The sequence below is a fragment of the Pan troglodytes genome, chromosome 7 (assembly GCF_028858775.2).
Source record: "Pan troglodytes isolate AG18354 chromosome 7, NHGRI_mPanTro3-v2.0_pri, whole genome shotgun sequence".
Lineage (NCBI taxonomy): Eukaryota > Metazoa > Chordata > Mammalia > Primates > Hominidae > Pan > Pan troglodytes.
In genome coordinates this window covers 1,865,207-1,881,865 of record NC_072405.2, presented here as the reverse complement: position 1 = coordinate 1,881,865, position 16,659 = coordinate 1,865,207, and positions in this window count along the sequence as shown.

Sequence of the window (16,659 nt, the reverse complement as noted above, 5' to 3'; positions counted from 1 at the left end):
GATAATTCCATGTTTATACCGATAGCGGTGTAGATATTTCCATATTTATACCTATAGCGATGTAGATATTTCCATGTTTATACAGAGAATGGTGGAGATATTTCCATGTTTATACAGATGGCGGTGTAGATATCTCCATGTTTATACAGATAGTAGTGTAGATATCTCCATGTTTATACAGATGACTGCGTATATATTTCCATGTTTATACAGATGGCGTTGTAAATATTTCCACGTTTATACAGATAGCCATGTAGATACTTCCATGTTTATACAGATAGCGGTGTAGGAATTTCCATGTTTATAGAGATAACGGTGTAGATATTTCCATGTTTATACACATGGCAGTGTAGAGATTTCCATGGGTATACAGATGGCAGTGTAGTTATTTCCATGTTTATACAGACGGAAGTGTAGCTATTTCCAAGTTTATACAGATAGCGGTGTAGATATTTCCATGTTTCTACAGATAGCGGTGTAGATATTTCCATGTTTATACATATAGCTGTGTAGGTATTTCCATGTTAATAGAGATAGCGGTGTAGATATTTCCATGTTTATACAGATGGCAGTGTAGATATTTCCATGTGTATAGAGATGGCAGTGTAGATATTTCCAGGTTTCTACAGATGGAGTTGTAGATATTTCCATGTTTATACAGATGACTGTGTAGGTATTTTCACGTTTTTACAGATGGCGGTGTAGATATTTCCCTGTTTATATAGATAGCGGTGTGGCTATTTCCATGTTTATACAGATAACAATGTAGATATTTCCATGTTTATAGAGATGGCTGTGTAGGTATTTCCATGTTTATACATATGGCAGTGTAGATAATTCCATGTTTATACAGATAGTGGTGTAGATATTTCCATGTTTATACAGATGACAGTGTAGTTATATCCATGTTTATACAGACTGCGTTGTAGATATTTCCATGTTTATAGAGATAGCCATGTAGATATTTCCATGTTTATACAGATAGCGGTGTTGCCATTTCCATGTTTATAGTGATAGCGGTGTAGATATTTCCATATTTACACAGATAGTGGTGTAGGTATTTCCATGTTTATACAGATAGCGGTGTAGATATTTCCATGTTTATACAGATAGTGTTGTAGATTTTCCATGTTTATACAGATAGCGGTGTAGACATTTCCATGTTTATAAAGATAGCGGTGTAGATATTTCCATGTTTATACCAATAGCGGTGTAGATATTTCCATATTTATACCGATAGCGATGTAGATATTTCCATGTTTATACAGAGAGCGGTGGAGATATTTCCATGTTTATACAGATAGCAGTGTAGATATTAGCATGTTTACAGAGATAGCGGTGTAGATATTTCCATCTTTGCACAGATTGCGGTGTAGATATTTCCATCTTTACACAGATAGCGGTGTCCATATATCCATGTATACACACATAGCTGTTTAGGTATTTCCATGTTTACACAGATAGTGTTGTAGATATTTCCATGTTTACACCGATAGCGGTGTAGATATTTCCATATTTATAGAGATTGTGGTGTAGATATTTCCATATTTATGCAGATAGCGGTGTAGATATTTTCATGTTTATACAGAGTGTGTTGTTGATTTTCCATGTTTATACAGATAGCGGAGTAGATATTTCCATGTTTATACAGATAGCGGTGTACATATTTCCATGAGTATGCAGATAGCGTTGGAGATATTTCCGTGTTTATACAGATAGCGGTGGAGATATTTCCATGTTTCTACAGATGGCGGTGTAGATATTTCCAAGTTTATACAAATCGTGGTGTAGATATTTCCATGTTTATGGAGATAGCGGTGTAGATATTTCCATATTTATACAGATAGCGGTGTAGATATTTCCATCTTTATTCAGATGGCGGTGTAGATATTTCCATGTTTATACAGATGACAATGTAGATATTTCTATGTTTATACAGATAGCGGTGCAGATATTTTCATGTTCATACAGATGGCGGTGTAGATATTTCCATTTTTATACAGATCGTGGTGTATATGTTTCCATGTTTATACAGATAGCAGTGTAGATATTTCCATGTTTACACAGATAGTGTTGTAGATATTTCCAAGTTTATACAGAGAGCGGTGTACATATTTCCAAGTTTATACAGATAGCGGTGTAGATGTTTCCATGTTTATACAGATCGCTGTGGAGATATTTCCATGTTTATACAGATCGTGGTGTAGATTTTCCATGTTTATGGAGATAGCGGTGTAGATATTTCCATATTTATACAGATAGCGGTGTAGATATTTCCATGTTTATTCAGATGGTGGTGTAGGTATTTCCATGTTTATACAGGTGGTGTATATATTTCCATGTTTATACTGACAGTGGTGTAGATATTTCTATGTTTGTACAGATATTGGTGGAGATATTTCCATGTTTACGCACATAGCGGTGTAGATATCTCCATGTTTACAGAGATGGCGGTGTAGATAATTCCATATTTGCGCAGATTGCGGTGTAGATATTTCCATCTTTACTCACAAAGCGGTGTACATATTTCCATGTTTACACAGATAGCTGTGTAGATATTTCCATGTTTACACAGATAGTGTTGTAGATATTTCCATGTTTATACAGATCGCGGTGTATATATTTCCATGTTTATGCAGACGGCGGTGTAGATATTTCCATGTTTGTAGAGATGGTGGTGTAGATGTTTCTATGTTTATAGAGATAGCGGTGTAGATAATTCCATGTTTATAGAGATGGTGGTGTAGGTATTTCCATGTTTATAAAGATAGTGGAGTAGATATTTCCATGTTTATTCAGATAGCGGTGTAGATATTTCCATGCTTATACAGATAGTGGTGTTGATATTTCCATGTTTATACATATAGTGGTGTAGACATTTCCATGTTTATTCTGCTCGCGGTGCAGGTATTTCCATGTTTATACAGATGGCAGTGTAGGTATTTCCATGTTTATGCAGATAGCGGTGTAGTTATTTCCATGTTTATACAGATAGCAGTGAATATCTTTCCATGTTTATAGAGATAGCGGTGTAGGTATTTCCATGTGTATTCAGATAGCGCTTCAGATGTTTCCAAGTTCATACTGATGGCTGTGTAGATATTTCCATGAGTATACACATGCCAGTGTAGATATTTCCATGTTTATAGAGATGGTGGTGTAGATATTTCCAAGTATATACAGATGACTGTGTAGATATTTCAATGTTTATACAGATACTAGTGCAGATATTTCCATGTTTATAGAGATAGCGGTGTAAATATTTCCATGTTTGCACAGATTGCAGTGCAGATATTTCCATCTTTACACAAATAGCGGTGTAGATATTTCCATGTTTACACAGATAGCTCTGTAGACATTTCCATGTTTACACAGATAGCGTTGTAGATATTTCCATGACTATACAGATAGCTGTGTAGATGTCACCATGTTTATACAGATGACTGTGTAGGTATTTCCATGTGTATACAGATTGCGGTGTAGATATTTCCATCTTTACAAAGATAGCGGTGTAGATATTTCCTTTTTTACACAGATTGCGGTGTAGATATTTCCATGTTTACACAGATAGTGGTGTAGATGTTTCCATGTTTATACAGATAGTGTTGTAGATTTTCCATGTTTATACAGATAGCGGTGTAGATATTTCCATGTTTATAAAGATAGCGGTGTAGATATTTCCATGTTTATACCGATAGCGGTGTAGATATTTCCATATTTATACCGATAGCAATGTAGATATTTCCATGTTTATACAGAGAGAAGTGGAGATATTTCCATGTTTATACAGATGGCGGTGTAGATATTTCCATGTTTCTACAGATAGCGGTGTAGATATTTCCATGTTTATACAGATAGCTGTGTAGGTATTTCCATGTTAATAGAGATAGCGGTGTAGATATTTCCATGTTTATACAGATGTCAGTGTAGATATTTCCATGTGTATAGAGATGGCAGTGTAGATATTTCCAGGTTTCTACAGATGGAGTTGTAGATATTTCCATGTTTATACAGATGACTGTGTAGGTATTTTCACGTTTTTACAGATGGCGGTGTAGATATTTCCCTGTTTATATAGATAGCGGTGTGGCTATTTCCATGTTTATACAGATAACAATGTAGATATTTCCATGTTTATAGAGATGGCTGTGTAGATATTTCCATGTTTATACAGATGGCAGTGTAGATATTTCCATGTTTATACAGATAGTGGTGTAGATATTTCCATGTTTATACAGATGACAGTGTAGTTATATCCATGTTTATACAGACTGCGTTGTAGATATTTCCATGTTTATAAAGATAGCCATGTAGATATTTCCATGTTTATACAGATAGCGGTGTTGCCATTTCCATGTTTATAGTGATAGCGGTGTAGATATTTCCATATTTACACAGATAGTGGTGTAGGTATTTCCATGTTTATACAGATAGCGGTGTAGATATTTCCATGTTTATACAGATAGTGTTGTAGATTTTCCATGTTTATACAGATAGCGGTGTAGACATTTCCATATTTATAAAGATAGCGGTGTAGATATTTCCATGTTTATACCAATAGCGGTGTAGATATTTCCATATTTATACCGATAGCGATGTAGATATTTCCATGTTTATACAGAGAGCGGTGGAGATATTTCCATGTTTATACAGATGGCGGTGTAGTTATCTCCATGTTTATACAGATAGTAGTGTAGATATCTCCATGTTTATACAGATGACTGTGTATGTATTTCCATGTTTATACAGATGGCGTTGTAGATATTTCCACGTTTATACAGATAGCCATGTAGATACTTCCATGTTTATACAGATAGCGGTGTAGGAATTTCCATGTTTATAGAGACAACGGTGCAGATATTTCCATGTTTATACACATGGCAGTGTAGAGATTTCCATGGGTATACAGATGGCAGTGTAGTTATTTCCATGTTTATACTGACGGAAGTGTAGCTATTTCCAAGTTTATACAGATAGCGGTGTAGATATTTCCATGTTTCTACAGATAGCGGTGTAGATATTTCCATGTTTATACAGATAGCTGTGTAGTTATTTCCATGTTAATAGAGATAGCGGTTTAGATATTTCCATGTTTATACAGATGGCAGTGTAGATATTTCCATGTGTATAGAGATGGCAGTGTAGATATTTACAGGTTTCTACAGATGGAGTTGTAGATATTTCCATGTTTATACAGATGAATGTGTAGGTATTTTCATGTTTGTACAGATGGCGGTGTAGATATTTCCCTGTTTATATAGATAGCGGTGTGGCTATTTCCATGTTTATACAGATAGCAATGTAGATATTTCCATGTGTATAGAGACGGCTGTGTAGATATTTCCATGTTTATACAGATGGCAGTGTAAATATTTCCATGTTTATACAGATAGTGGTGTAGATATTTCCATGTTTATACAGATGACAGTGTAGGTATTTCCATGTTTATACAGACGGCGTTGTAGATATTTCCATGTTTATAGAGATAGCCATGTAGATATTTCCATGTTTATACGGATAGCGGTGTTGCCATTTCCATGTTTATAGTGATAGCGGTGTAGATATTTCCATATTTACACAGATAGTGGTGTAGGTATTTCCATTTTTATACAGATAGCGGTGTAGATATTTCCATGTTTATACAGATAGCAGTGTAGATATTTCCATGTTCATACAGAACGTGGTGTAGATATTTCCATGTTTATACAGATAGCGGTGTAGATATTTCCATGTTTATACAGATAGCAGTGTAGATATTAGCATGTTTACAGAGATAGCGGTGTAGATATTTCCATCTTTGCACAGATTGCGGTGTAGATATTTCCATCTTTACACAGATAGCGGTGTACATATATCCATGTATACACACATAGCTGTTTAGGTATTTCCATGTTTACACAGATAGTGTTGTAGATATTTCCATGTTTACACCGATAGCGGTGTAGATATTTCCATATTTATAGAGATTGTGGTGTAGATATTTCCATATTTATGCAGATATCGGTGTAGATATTTTCATGTTTATACAGAGTGTGTTGTTGATTTTCCATGTTTATACAGATAGCGGAGTAGATATTTCCATGTTTATACAGATAGCGGTGTACATATTTCCATGACTATGCAGATAGCGTTGGAGATATTTCCGTGTTTATACAGATAGCGGTGGAGATATTTCCATGTTTCTACAGATGGCGGTGTAGATATTTCCACGTTTATACAAATCGTGGTGTAGATATTTCCATGTTTATGGAGATAGCGGTGTAGATATTTCCATATTTATACAGATAGCGGTGTAGATATTTCCATCTTTATTCAGATGGCGGTGTAGATATTTCCATGTTTATACAGATGACAATGTAGATATTTCTATGTTTATACAGATAGCGGTGCAGATATTTTCATGTTCATACAGATGGCGGTGTAGATATTTCCATTTTTATACAGATCGTGGTGTATATGTTTCCATGTTTATACAGATAGCAGTGTAGATATTTCCATGTTTACACAGATAGTGTTGTAGATATTTCCAAGTTTATACAGAGAGCGGTGTAGATATTTCCAAGTTTATACAGATAGCGGTGTAGATGTTTCCATGTTTATACAGATCGCTGTGGAGATATTTCCATGTTTATACAGATCGTGGTGTAGATATTTCCATGTTTATGGAGATAGCGGTGTAGATATTTCCATATTTATACAGATAGCGGTGTAGATATTTCCATGTTTATTCAGATGGTGGTGTAGGTATTTCCATGTTTATACAGGTGGTGTATATATTTCCATGTTTATACTGACAGTGGTGTAGATATTTCTATGTTTGTACAGATAGTGGTGTAGATATTTCCATGTTTACGCACATAGCAGTGTAGATATCTCCATGTTTACAGAGATGGCGGTGAAGATAATTCCATATTTGCCCAGATTGCGGTGTAGATATTTCCATCTTTACTCACAAAGCGGTGTACATATTTCCATGTTTACACAGATAGCTGTGTTGATATTTCCATGTTTACACAGATAGTGTTGTAGATATTTCCATGTTTATACAGATTGCGGTGTATATATTTCCATGTTTATGCAGACGGCGGAGTAGATATTTCCATGTTTGTAGAGATGGTGGTGTAGATATTTCTATGTTTATAGAGATAGCGGTGTGGATAATTCCATGTTTATAGAGATGGTGGTGTAGGTATTTCCGTGTTTATAAAGATAGTGGAGTAGATATTTCCATGTTTATTCAGATAGCGGTGTAGATATTTCCATGCTTATACAGATAGTGGTGTTGATATTTCCATGTTTATACATATAGTGGTGTAGACATTTCCATGTTTATTCTGCTCGCGGTGCAGTTATTTCCATGTTTATACAGATGGCAGTGTAGGTATTTCCATGTTTATGCAGATAGCGGTGTAGTTATTTCCATGTTTATACAGATAGCAGTGAATATCTTTCCATGTTTATAGAGATAGCGGTGTAGGTATTTCCATGTGTATTCAGATAGCGCTTCAGATGTTTCCAAGTTCATACTGATGGCTGTGTAGATATTTCCATGAGTATACACATGGCAGTGTAGATATTTCCATGTTTATAGAGATGGTGGTGTAGATATTTCCAAGTATATACAGATGACTGTGTAGATATTTCCATGTTTATACAGATACTAGTGCAGATATTTCCATGTTTATAGAGATAGCGGTGTAAATATTTCCATGTTTGCACAGATTGCAGTGCAGATATTTCCATCTTTACACAAATAGCGGTGTAGATATTTCCATGTTTACACAGATAGCTGTGTAGACATTTCCATGTTTACACAGATAGCATTGTAGATATTTCCATGACTATACAGATAGCTGTGTAGATGTCACCATGTTTATACAGATGATTGTGTAGGTATTTCCATGTGTATACAGATTGCGGTGTAGATATTTCCATCTTTACAAAGATAGCGGTGTAGATATTTCCTTTTTACACAGATTGCGGTGTAGATATTTCCATGTTTACACAGATAGTGGTGTAGATGTTTCCATGTTTATACAGATAGTGTTGTAGATTTTCCATGTTTATACAGATAGCGGTGTAGATATTTCCATGTTTATAAAGATAGCGGTGTAGATATTTCCATGTTTATACCGATAGCGGTGTAGTTATTTCCATATTTATACTGATAGCAATGTAGATATTTCCATGTTTATACAGAGAGCAGTGGAGATATTTCCATGTTTATACAGATGGCAGTGTAGATATCTCCATGTTTATACAGATAGTAGTGTAGATATCGCTATGTTTATACAGATGACTGTGTATGTATTTCCATGTTTATACAGATGGCGTTGTAGATATTTCCACGTTTATACAGATAGCCATGTAGATACTTCCATGTTTATACAGATAGCGGTGTAGGAATTTCCATGTTTATTGAGATAATGGTGTAGATATTTCCATGTTTATACACATGACAGTGTAGAGATTTCCATGGGTATACCGATGGCAGTGTAGATATTTCCATGTTTATACAGACGGAATTGTAGCTATTTCCAAGTTTATACAGATAGCGGTGTAGATATTTCCATGTTTCTACAGATAGCAGTGTAGATATTTCCATGTTTATACAGATAGCTGTGTAGGTATTTCCATGTTAATAGAGATAGCGGTGTAGATATTTCCATGTTTATACAGATGGCAGTGTAGATATTTCCATGTGTATAGAGATGGCAGTGAAGATATTTCCAGGTTTCTACAGATGGAGTTGTAGATATTTCCATGTTTATACAGATGACTGTGTAGGTATTTTCATGTTTTTACAGATGGCGGTGTAGATATTTCCCTGTTTATATAGATAGCGGTGTGGCTATTTCCATGTTTATACAGATAGCAATGTAGATATTTCCATGTTTATAGAGATGGCTGTGTAGATATTTCCATGTTTATACAGATGGCAGTGTAGATATATCTATGTTTATACAGATAGTGGTGTAGATATTTCCATGTTTATACAGATGACAGTGTAGTTATTTCCATGTTTATACAGACGGCGTTGTAGATATTTCCATATTTATAGAGATAGCCATGTAGATATTTCCATGTTTATACAGATAGCGGTGTACATATTTCCATGAGTATGCAGATAGCGTTGGAGATATTTCCATGTTTATACAGATAGCGGTGGAGATATTTCCATGTTTATACAGATGGCGCTGCAGATATTTGCCTGTTTATACAGATAGCGGTGTAGATATTTCCATGTTTATGGAGATAGCGGTGTAGTTATTTCCATATTCATGCAGATAGCGGTGTAGATATTTCCATGTTTATTCAGATGGCGGTGTAGATATTTCCATGTTTATACAGATGACAATGTAGATATTTCTATGTATATACAGATGGCGGTGCAGATATTTTCATGTTCATACAGATGGCGGTGTAGTTATTTCCATTTTTATACAGATCGTGGTGTATATGTTTCCATTTTTATACAGATAGCAGTGTAGGTATTTCCATGTTTACAGAGATAGTGTTGTAGTTATTTCCAAGTTTATACAAAGAGCGGTGTAGATATTTCCATGTTTATACAGGTAGCGGTGTTCATATTTCCATGTTTATACAGATCGTGGTGTAGATATTTCCATTTTCCTCAGATGGCAGTTTAGATATTTCCATTTTATACAGATGGCGGTGTAGATATTTCCATGTTCATTCAGAAGGCGGTGTAGAAATTTCCACGTTTACATAGATGGCGGTGTTGATATTTCTCCGTTTATAGAGATAGCGGTGTAAATATTTCCATGTGTATAGAGATGGTGGTGTAGGTATTTCCATGTTTATAATGACAGTGGTGTAGATATTTCCATGTTTATTCACATAGTGGTGTAGGTATTTCCATGTTTATACAGATGTCGGTGCAGATATTTCCATGTTTATGGAGATGGCCATGTAGATATTTCCATGTTTATAAAGATAGCGGTGTAGACATTTCCATGTGTATAGAGATAGTGGTGTAGATATTTCCATATTTATACAGATAGTGGAGTAGATATTTCCATGTTTATACAGATAGTGATGTAGATATTTCCATGTTTATACAGATAGCTGTGTAGGAATATCCATGTTTATGCAGATTGTGGTGTAGATATTTCCATGTTTATACAGATAGCGGTGTAGATATTTCCATGTTTACAGAGATAGAAGTGTAGATATTTCCATATTTGCAAAGATTGCTGTGTAGATATTTCCATCTTCACACAGATTGCGGTGTACATATTTCCATGTTTAAACAGACAGCTGTGTACATATTTCCAAGTTTACACAGATAGTGTTGTAGATATTTCCATGTTTGTACAGATTGCAGTGTAGATATTTCCATGTTTATACAGACAGCGTTGTAGATATTTCCATGTTTATACAGAGAGCGGTGTAGATGTTTCCATGTTTATACAGATAGCGGTGTAGATATATCCATGTTTATACAGATCACAGTGTAGATATTTCCATGTTTTTACAGACAGCGGTGTAGATATTTCCATCTTTGTATAGATAGCGGAATAGATATTTCCATATTTACAGAGATAGATGTGTAGATATTTCCATATTTCCACAGATTGCGGTGTAGACGTTTCCACCTTTATACAGAGAGCGGTGTAGAAATTTCCATGTTTATACAGATAACGGTGTAGATATTTCCATCTTTATACAGATGACTGTGTAGATATTTCCATGTGTATACAGATGGCAGTGTAGAAATTTCCATGTTTATGCAGATAGTGGTGTGGCTATTTCCATGTTTATAGAGGTAGCGTTGTAGATATATCCATGTTTATAGAGATGGCTGTGTAGGTATTTCCATGTTTATACAGATGGCAGTGTAGATATTTCCACGTTTCTACAGATAGTGGAGTAGATGTTTCCATGTTTATACAGATGACTGTGTAGCTATTTCCATGTATATACAAATGGCAGTGTAGATATTTCCATGTTTATAGAGATAGCGGTGTAGTTATTTCCGTGTTTATACAGATGGCAGTGTAGATATTTTCATGTTTATACAGAAGGCGGTGTAAGCATTTCCATGTTTATAGAGATAGCGGTGCAGATATTTCCATATTTATACAGATAGCGGAGTAGATATTTCCATGTTTATACAGATAGTGGTGTAGATATTTCCATGTTTATACAGATTGTGGTGTAGATATTTCCATGTTTTCAGAGATAGAGGTGTAGATATTTCCATATTTGCACTGATTGCGGTGTAGATATTTCCATCCTCACACAGATTGCTGTTTACATATTTCCATGTTTACACAGACAGCTGTGTAGATATTTCCTTGTTTACACAGATAGTGTTGGAGGTATTTCCATGTTTATAGAGATTGCGGTGTAGATATTTCCATGTTTATAAAGATAGCAGTGTAGATATTTCCATGTTTATACAGATAGCGGTGGAGATATTTCCATGTTTATACAGATAGCGCTGTAGATATTTGCATGTTTATACAGATAGCAGTGTAGATATTTCCATGTTTATACAGATAGCGGTGTAGATATTTCCATGTTTATACAGATAGCGGAGTAGATATTTCCATGTTTATACAGATAGTGATGTAGATATTTCCATGTTTATACAGATAGCTGTGTAGGAATATCCATGTTTATGCAGATTGTGGTGTAGATATTTCCATGTTTATACAGATAGCGGTGTAGATATTTCCATGTTTACAGAGATAGAAGTGTAGATATTTCCATATTTGCAAAGATTGCTGTGTAGATATTTCCATCTTCACACAGATTGCGGTGTACATATTTCCATGTTTAAACAGACAGCTGTGTACATATTTCCAAGTTTACACAGATAGTGTTGTAGATATTTCCATGTTTGTACAGATTGCAGTGTAGATATTTCCATGTTTATACAGACAGCGTTGTAGATATTTCCATGTTTATACAGAGAGCGGTGTAGATGTTTCCATGTTTATACAGATAGCGGTGTAGATATATCCATGTTTATACAGATCACAGTGTAGATATTTCCATGTTTTTACAGACAGCGGTGTAGATATTTCCATCTTTGTATAGATAGCGGAATAGATATTTCCATATTTACAGAGATAGATGTGTAGATATTTCCATATTTCCACAGATTGCGGTGTAGACGTTTCCACCTTTATACAGAGAGCGGTGTAGAAATTTCCATGTTTATACAGATAACGGTGTAGATATTTCCATCTTTATACAGATGACTGTGTAGATATTTCCATGTGTATACAGATGGCAGTGTAGAAATTTCCATGTTTATGCAGATAGTGGTGTGGCTATTTCCATGTTTATAGAGGTAGCGTTGTAGATATATCCATGTTTATAGAGATGGCTGTGTAGGTATTTCCATGTTTATACAGATGGCAGTGTAGATATTTCCACGTTTCTACAGATAGTGGAGTAGATGTTTCCATGTTTATACAGATGACTGTGTAGCTATTTCCATGTATATACAAATGGCAGTGTAGATATTTCCATGTTTATAGAGATAGCGGTGTAGTTATTTCCGTGTTTATACAGATGGCAGTGTAGATATTTTCATGTTTATACAGAAGGCGGTGTAAGCATTTCCATGTTTATAGAGATAGCGGTGCAGATATTTCCATATTTATACAGATAGCGGAGTAGATATTTCCATGTTTATACAGATAGTGGTGTAGATATTTCCATGTTTATACAGATTGTGGTGTAGATATTTCCATGTTTTCAGAGATAGAGGTGTAGATATTTCCATATTTGCACTGATTGCGGTGTAGATATTTCCATCCTCACACAGATTGCTGTTTACATATTTCCATGTTTACACAGACAGCTGTGTAGATATTTCCTTGTTTACACAGATAGTGTTGGAGGTATTTCCATGTTTATAGAGATTGCGGTGTAGATATTTCCATGTTTATAAAGATAGCAGTGTAGATATTTCCATGTTTATACAGATAGCGGTGGAGATATTTCCATGTTTATACAGATAGCGCTGTAGATATTTGCATGTTTATACAGATAGCAGTGTAGATATTTCCATGTTTATACAGATAGCGGTGTAGATATTTCCATGTTTATACAGATAGCGGAGTAGATATTTCCATGTTTATACAGATAGTGATGTAGATATTTCCATGTTTATACAGATAGCTGTGTAGGAATATCCATGTTTATGCAGATTGTGGTGTAGATATTTCCATGTTTATACAGATAGCGGTGTAGATATTTCCATGTTTACAGAGATAGAAGTGTAGATATTTCCATATTTGCAAAGATTGCTGTGTAGATATTTCCATCTTCACACAGATTGCGGTGTACATATTTCCATGTTTAAACAGACAGCTGTGTACATATTTCCAAGTTTACACAGATAGTGTTGTAGATATTTCCATGTTTGTACAGATTGCAGTGTAGATATTTCCATGTTTATACAGACAGCGTTGTAGATATTTCCATGTTTATACAGAGAGCGGTGTAGATGTTTCCATGTTTATACAGATAGCGGTGTAGATATATCCATGTTTATACAGATCACAGTGTAGATATTTCCATGTTTTTACAGAGAGCGGTGTAGATATTTCCATCTTTGTATAGATAGCGGAGTAGATATTTCCATATTTACAGAGATAGATGTGTAGATATTTCCATATTTCCACAGATTGCGGTGTAGACGTTTCCACCTTTATACAGAGAGCGGTGTAGAAATTTCCATGTTTATACAGATAACGGTGTAGATATTTCCATCTTTATACAGATGACTGTGTAGATATTTCCATGTGTATACAGATGGTAGTGTAGAAATTTCCACGTTTATGCAGATAGCGGTGTGGCTATTTCCATGTTTATAGAGGTAGCGTAGTAGATATATCCATGTTTATAGAGATGGCTGTGTAGGTATTTCCATGTTTATATAGATGGCAGTGTAGATATTTCCACGTTTCTACAGATAGTGGAGTAGATGTTTCCATGTTTATACAGATGACTGTGTAGCTATTTCCATGTATATACAGATGGCAGTGTAGATATTTCCATGTTTATAGAGATAGCGGTGTAGTTATTTCCGTGTTTATACAGATGGCAGTGTAGATATTTTCATGTTTATACAGAAGGCGGTGTAAGCATTTCCATGTTTATAGAGATAGCGGTGCAGATATTTCCATATTTATACAGATAGCGGAGTAGATATTTCCATGTTTATACAGATAGTGGTGTAGATATTTCCATGTATATACAGATTGTGGTGTAGATATTTCCATGTTTTCAGAGATAGAGGTGTAGATATTTCCATCCTCACACAGATTGCTGTGTACATATTTCCATGTTTACACACACAGCTGTGTAGATATTTCCTTGTTTACACAGATAGTGTTGGAGGTATTTCCATGTTTATAGAGATTTCGGTGTAGATATTTCCATGTTTATAAATATAGCAGTGTAGATATTTCCATGTTTATACAGATAGCGGTCGAGATATTTCCATGTTTATACAGATAGCGCTGTAGATATTTGCATGTTTATACAGATAGCCGTGTAGATATTTCCATGTTTATACAGATAGCGGTGTAGATATTTCCATGTTTATACAGATAGCGGTGTAGATATTTCCATGTTAATACACAGAGCGGTGGAGATATTTCCATGTTTATACAGATAGCGGTGGAGATATTTCAATGTTTATAGAGATGGTGGTGTAGATACTTTCAAGTATATGCTGATCGCGGTGTAGATATTTCCATGTTTATAGAGATAGTGTTGTAAATATTTCCATGTTTATACAGGTATCGGTGTAGATATTTCCGTGTTTACAGAGATAGCGGTGTAGATACTTCCATATTTATAGAGATAGCGGTGTAGATATTTGTATGTTTATTCAGATGGCGGTGTAGATATTTCCATGTTTATAAAGAGAGCGGTGTAGACATTTCCATGTTTATAGAGATAGCGGTGTGGATATTTCCATATTTATACAGATAACGGAGGAGATATTTCCATGTTTATACAGATTGTGGTGTAGATATTTGCATGTTTATACAGATAGTTGTGTAGATATATCCATGTTTATACAGATTGTGGTGTAGATATTTCCATGTTTATACAGATAGCGGTGTCGATATTTCCATGCTTATACAGAGAATGGTGTAGATATTTCCATGTTTACAGAGATAGATGTGTAGATATTTCCATATTTGCACAGATTGCGGTGTAGATATTTCCATCTTCACACAGATTGTGCTGTACATATTTCCATGTTTACACAGACAGCGGTGTAGATACTTCCATGTTTATACAGATTGTGGTGTAGATATTTCCATGTTTATAGAGATTGCGGTGTAGATATTTCCATGTTTATACAGATAGCGGTGTAGATATTTCCATGTTTATACAGATAGCGGTGTAGATATTTCCATGTTTATACAGATAGCGGTATAGATATTTCCATGTTTATACAGTGAGTGGAGGAGATATTTCCATGTTTATACAGATAGCGGTGGAGATATTTCCATGTTTCTAGAGATGGTGGTATAGATATTTCCAAGTTTATGCAGGTAGCATTGTAGATATTTCCATGTTTATAGAGATAGCGGTGTAGATATGTCCATGTTTATACAGGTAGCGGTGTAGATATTTCCATGTTTACAGAGATATCGGTGTAGATATTTCCATATTTATGCAGATAGCGGTTTAGATATTTGTATGTTTATTCAGATGGTTGTGTAGATATTTTCATGTTTATACAGATAGCAGTGTGGCTATTACCATGTTTATACAGATGGCAGTGTAGATATATCCATGTTTATACAGATAGTGGAGTAGATATTTCCATGTTTATAAAGATAGCGGTGAAGATATTTCCAGGTTTATAGAGATAGCGGTGGAGATATTTCCATGTTCATAGAGATAGCGATGGAGATATTTCCATGTTTGTACAGGTAACGATGTCGATATTTCCATGTCTAAGCAGATAGTGGGGTAGATATTTCCGTGTTTATGCAGATAGCGGTGTAGATATTTCCATGTTTATATAGATAGCCATGTAGATATTTCCATGTTTATGCAGATAGCGGTGTCGACATTTCCATGTTTATAGGGATAACGGTGTGGATATTTCCATATTTATACAGATAGCGGTGTAGATATCTCCATGTTTATACGGATAGCGGTGTAGATATTTCCATGTTAATACAGAGAGCGGTGGAGATATTTCCATGTTTATACAGATAGCGGTGGAGATATTTCAATGTTTATAGAGATGGTGGTGTAGATATTTTCAAGTATATGCAGATAGCGGTGTAGATATTTCCATGTTTATAGAGATAGTGGTGTAAATATTTCCATGTTTATACAGGTAGCGGTGTAGATATTTCCGTGTTTACAGAGATAGCGGTGTAGATAGTTCCATATTTATAGAGATAGCGGTGTAGATATTTGTATGTTTATTCAGATGGCGGTGTAGATATTTCCATGTTTATAAAGAGAGCGGTGTAGACATTTCCATGTTTATAGAGATAGCGGTGTGGATGTTTCCATATTTATACAGATAACGGAGGAGATATTTCCATGTTTATACAGATTGTGGTGTAGATATTTGCATGTTTATACAGATAGCGGTGTAGATATATCCATGTTTATACAGATTGTGGTGTAGAT